The 6000-nt window shown below is 43.2% G+C and overlaps 1 protein-coding gene across 1 annotated transcript in view; it reads left to right on the top strand.

Annotated features, from left to right (window-relative positions):
• The first annotated feature begins 304 nt into the window (after positions 1 to 304).
• Positions 305 to 6000, top strand: part of LOC126234352 (carcinine transporter-like) — a 166229-nt gene continuing 160533 nt past the window's right edge. Inside the window, exon 1 of the mRNA XM_049943040.1 lies at positions 305 to 435. The gene's annotated coding sequence lies outside the window, so the exon portion shown is untranslated. The remainder of the gene's footprint in view (positions 436 to 6000) is intronic.

The following is a 6000-nucleotide window of genomic DNA, read 5'->3' as shown; positions in this document are numbered from 1 at the left end:
AACGCAATGCCGGAGACACGAGGTGTGGACCCGTTTATAAAGGCAGATCAGCTGCTAAGGAACACCGAATGCAGGTTGGCGGCAGAGCAGGATGCCCCACGGGAGCGCGTTGGAGGGTGCCTTCCTGGCAGGCGTGACTTGCTGTTTGTCCTGCCCTCTCCCTCCTTCGCTGCCCTAGTCCCCTCACGTGACGGCCCCACGCCTTGTTGCGTTGTGCCGGCGTTCAAGTGACTGCCGGCTGCGGAACAACTGTCCGTAGTTCGCTCAAGTGTTTAATGTGCAGCCCGGACCGTGCGAAGGTCGCGCGTGTCCTGCAAAGTGGCGGCAGTTATCCAATGAGGCTCCGCGCTGTGGCGGTCGCTGGACGCTCCAGTCCACTCCAGTCCACTCCAGTCCAGCGCTCTGGGGGTTCGGCTGGCTACCTGCGCCGAGGCGGTGAGTTCCAGCTTAGACCACATAGGGCCCACATCACTGGTCGTCAAATTGCGGCCCGCCTCAAGTGTTCATGCGGCCCGCGATTCTCAGCCATATTTTATGATAAGACTAGCGGACCAAACTCGGCATCACAGGGGTATTCATTTCGTTAATTTTCTGTTAAAAGCGAAAACAAAAAAAGAGCCTTGTTTGTAATGTAATATCGAAAAAATTTCTTTTACATGCCTTCGTTAAAACACCTGTAAAATTATGAAACAGTTGTACAAAGAAATATACATAATGTAAAAATGTATAATAAAATAAAAGACAGCAATAAAATAAAATACGTTAACGTAGTATAATGCTGCTATAATTGTTACTTGCTAAACGTTTTACATTAGCAATAGTCCTATTTCGGCCTTGACGCCATCTTCAGGCTATCTGCAACCAAATACGTTTTAACAAACGTATATAACGTTATAACATTATAACTAATAACAATTTTGTTTTACTGTGTGCTAGTACTTACTTCCATATCGCATCGTGGCGCTTTCGCTGTCTTATAATCTTACTGTTGTATAGGTCGTTTAGTGGGGCGGCGGGTTACTAATAATAATATATTATCATTCATAAGTAATAGGAGAAAATATTTGAATTATTAGAATATTGTCGAATGGCTGGGTGCGAAGTGAAGACTAGTCTTGCCTCTCGGGCTTTATTTACTCGTATATCTACGGCGCAGCGGACGGCCAAGGGAACACCTGCTGTCGTCCGCCCTATGCCCACGGTAGCAGCCTCTAAACGGCCGCTTTCTCGAGCACACTGTTGTGTATTAATTGAGTATCTTCGTAATTTTTGTATGCATGTAGTTAAATTCGTTCAAAAATGTTCAAATGTGTGTAAAATCTTATGGGACTTAACTTCTAAGATCATCAGTCCCTAAGCTTACACACTACTTAACCTAAATTATTCTAAGGACAAACACACACACCCATGCCCGCGGGAGGACTCGAACCTCCGCCGGGACCAGCTGCACAATCCATGACTGCAGCGCCTGAGACCGCTCGGCTAATCCCGCGCGGCTAAATTTGTTAAAATCACAGTAAAATCTTTAGCTCGCCTGCATTTAAACTTTGCCGTCTAGAATTTTCAGAACGGAATTGACAGTAGAGCCTGAACTCTGAACTACAACTTTAAGAGACATTCTATTTGATATTATTTATATCCAGGCCTTGAAACCAGTTATAGCTCTGTTATTTAATAGGTTTCATCACCTGCTGTAACCAAAACTTTCTAGCATTAATATAACAGATAATCTACTAAAAATAAGGCCGTTTTATTTCCAAATTTAGTTTTCTGCAAATTACTCGAAAACTATTCGAGGTAGCTCAATGAAGTTACATAATTAATGTTTTTATGTTGAACTGAAGCTTCATACAAATTTTCATATTTCTACGTCTAATATTTAACGCCTTCAATTTTTCTTAAAAACGCGGATTCTGACCAAAATATTTGTTTAATTACGTTGAGACTTGTACCAGTTAATTTTGACATACGTCTGCACATTATAACCAATTTTTGGGTTTCTAGCTTTATTATTTAGCACCACTTATTTTGTTCTTAAAACGATGTATTTAGAGAAAAATATCATTCTGAGATTTGACAGTTTACAAATTAATATACTGAATCACATGTTAACAAAGTGTGGAAAAACAAGTGTAACTTTTAATTCCATTACTAAATTATGGTGCAATACTTGTGTGCTACACACAGACGCGTTGTCCTGACGTGGCGCTACTACCAGTGAAATGGGTTAAGTCCCAGGACACTCGCTCGCCCCTGTATCTCTCCAATGACACAGCGCCTGTTTCGCCACAGTTCCAACTGCAGCCAAGGTCTTCAAATGTTCATCTTAACCTCTATTAATTGCTGTTGTTCACAGATGTAAGCTAGGTCTTTTATCGCTTGGACATACTGTTGTGGGACTGACAACTACGATTGACAGCTAATCCAGTGATGCTGTATGGTTACAATTTGTTTATTCATTTGTCTCTATATCGTAATTATCTATGGAGTGTTTGAGTACATTATCCAAATTAAGAAGCACTGTATTTCTATACGCTGGGCGCAGATGGTTCGCGTCGTCTACAACGCAATTTTATAAACGTCTCTATAGCAACGCCTCTACATAGGTCTTTAGACATCTATTTTCTTCGCCTACAGCCGTTTGCGCTACGCAGTTGAATGCTATCAGATCGCTGCCAGGTGTTAGGGATTTCGTTAAGTTGAGGCGACTGTAGGAGCATCTTAACGGTAAAGAATAAATATAACGGAACTTCATGCATGACACGGGACTTTCTCATGCGTCTCTGTATTTATGATGTCATATCTCTTAAAATGTGTCTCGTACAATGTCATATTTGTGTAGGTACATTCAGCGGTATATATGCGTACTGTCTGTTAATATGTTGTGAATAGGGTTAGAAGCAAAGATGTAATAACTTTAAACGTCATGAATGATGCGGCATTTTTTCACATATCTCAGGATTATGACGTCATATCTCCTAATACAGGCTATGTGTCATACAAGGATATAATTTTGTAGGTACATTCAGCGGCGTATGTGAATATTGACTGCAAAACGTTTTGCGAATAGAGTTACTCTCACAAAAGTAATAAATTAAAACGCCGTGCAGAATGAGACAGTTTTTCAGTGTTTCTGACGTCGAATCTGTTGAACTACCTCTGGCACAACGATATAATTTTGCAGGTGCGTTTAGTGACATATGTGGGTACTGTCTGCGAAATTTATTGCGAATAGAGTCACTAGCACAGAAGCAATAAATTTAAACGCCATGCACGAAGCGGATGTTTTTTACGCATCGCATTGTTTATGACGTCATATTTCTTGAACTACGATAGGTTAGTGGTTCTTATCCCCGCAACGTCCGCCCCGGTAGCTGATTGGTAACCGCGATAGAATGTCAGTCTTAAGGGCACGGGTTCGATTCCCGGCTGGGTCGGAGATTTTCTCCGCTCAGGGACTGGGTGTTGTGTTGTCCTAATCATCATCATTTCATCCCCATCGACGCCGACGTGGCGTCAGATCGAACGACTTGTACCCGGCGAATGGTCTACTCGACGAGAGGCCGTAGTCACGCGACCCTCACAGAGATTGTTGCCTGACAGTAAGTGATATGTGTACCAAGTTCGGTTGCAATCGGTCCATTGGTTTTGGAGGAGATGTCTAAATTATCCCCACACATACATATAGTCAGTTCCACAAGAAAGTGTGCGCCGTTGTCTGTATGGAATAAAAGACACTATTATAAATACATGTTTACATGAAAATACATGTTATTACTAATTGCACAATTACCTAATACTTAATCCAATCGCCGTCATTATCGACTATAGCTTGGCGCCTTTTTGGCAAGCTTTTCACGAGATTTTCTGCATATTCTCTCGGTAACGATCTCCATATCGTCCTGATTTTATATGACAGCTGCTTCAAAGTATATATTGTCTTTCCTTTAAACTTCATCTCAATACACGACCAAAAATTTTCGATCGGATCTGCATCCGGAGACATTGCAGGCCAATCCATCGTGGACACCCCATTGTCTCGTTTCCACGCTGTACAGAGACGGCTGCGATGCTTCGGATCATTATCCTCTTGAAGCACCCAGTTTGCCTCGTTTGAACCAAATAGCTCTTTAACGGACCTCAGAATGCATTTTTGATAAATATTACACACTTTTTAGCGTTTAAACTGTTTGTAAATAAGTGCAAGCAGCCAAAACTGCAACCGAGGAAACAAAACATTCAACTCTCACACTGTTTATCTATACACTGTGCAAAAGCGCATTGATTACAGATTCGAGACCACTGCCAGAGATGTTGCTGCGGACGTTACATTTGACATTAAGGCGAACACTTTCTTGTGGAAGTGACTGTACATACATTTTTATAATATGTATGGGTGCATCTAGCAACTAACAGTCGATTTCTAAAACATCAATAAACGTTAAGAGCTTCTTAAGAGTGTTGCTTTCCTCCTCAGTAACAAACGAAAATAGTTACGGAGACAATAATATTTCAAATGTACAAATGTATGTGAATTCCTAAGGAAGCAAACTGCTGAGGTTATCGGTCCCTAAACTTACACACTACTTAAACTAACTTATACTATGGTAAGAACAACACACACATCCATGCCCGAGGGAGGACTCGAACCTCCGGCGGGAGGGGCCGCACGATTAGTGACATGGCGCCTCTAACCGCGCGACCACTCAGCGCGGCAATAATACGAGGGCAGTTCAATAAGTAATGCAACACATTTTTTTCTGAAACAGGGGTTGTTTTATTCAGCATTGAAATACACCAGGTTATTCCCCAATCTTTTAGCTACACAACACTATTTTTCAACGTAATCTCCATTCAATGCTACGGCCTTACGCCACCTTGAAATGAGGGCCTGTATGCCTGCACGGTACCATTCCACTGGTCGATGTCGGAGCCAACGTCATACTGCATCAATAACTTCATCATCCGCGTAGTGCGTCCCACGGATTGCGTCCTTCATTGGGCCAAACATATGGAAATCCGACGGTGCGAGATCGGGGCTGTAGGGTGCATGAGGAAGAACAGTCCACTGAAGTTTTGTGAGCTCCTCTCGGGTGCGAAGACTTGTGTGAGGTCTTGCGTTGTCATGAAGAAGGAGAAGTTCGTTCAGATTTTTGTGCCTACGAACACGCTGAAGTCGTTTCTTCAATTTCTGAAGAGTAGCACAATACATTTCAGAGTTGATCGTTTGACCATGGGGAAGGACATCGAACAGAATAACCCCTTCAGCGTCCCAGAAGACTGTAACCATGACTTTACCGGCTGAGGGTATGGCTTTAAACTTTTTCTTGGTAGGGGAGTGGGTGTGGCGCCACTCCATTGATTGCCGTTTTGTTTCAGGTTCGAAGTGATGAACCCATGTTTCATCGCCTGTAACAATCTTTGACAAGAAATTGTCACCCTCAGCCACATGACGAGCAAGCAATTCCGCACAGATGGTTCTCCTTTGCTCTTTATGGTGTTCGGTTAGACAACGAGGGACCCAGCGGGAACAAACCTTTGAATATCCCAACTGGTGAACAATTGTGACAGCACTACCAACAGAGATGTCAAGTTGAGCACTGAGTTGTTTGATGGTGATCTGTCGATCATCTCGAACGAGTGTGTTCGCACGCTCCGCCATTGCAGGAGTCACAGCTGTGCACGGCCGGCCCGCACGCGGGAGATCAGACAGTCTTGCTTGACCTTGCGGCGATGATGACACACGCTTTGCCCAACGACTCACCGTGCTTTTGTCCACTGCCAGATCACCGTAGACATTCTGCAAGCGCCTATGAATATCTGAGATGCCCTGGTTTTCCGCCAAAAGAAACTCGATCACTGCCCGTTGTTTGCAACGCACATCCGTTACAGACGCCATTTTAACAGCTCCGTACAGCGCTGCCACCTGTCGGAAGTCAATGAAACTATACGAGACGAAGCGGGAATGTTTGAAAATATTCCACAAGAAATTTCCGTTTT

This window comes from Schistocerca nitens, chromosome 2 (assembly GCF_023898315.1).
Source record: "Schistocerca nitens isolate TAMUIC-IGC-003100 chromosome 2, iqSchNite1.1, whole genome shotgun sequence".
Lineage (NCBI taxonomy): Eukaryota > Metazoa > Arthropoda > Insecta > Orthoptera > Acrididae > Schistocerca > Schistocerca nitens.
The sequence above is the reverse complement of the archived record's forward strand: the minus strand, read 5'-3'. Positions and strand labels throughout refer to the sequence as shown.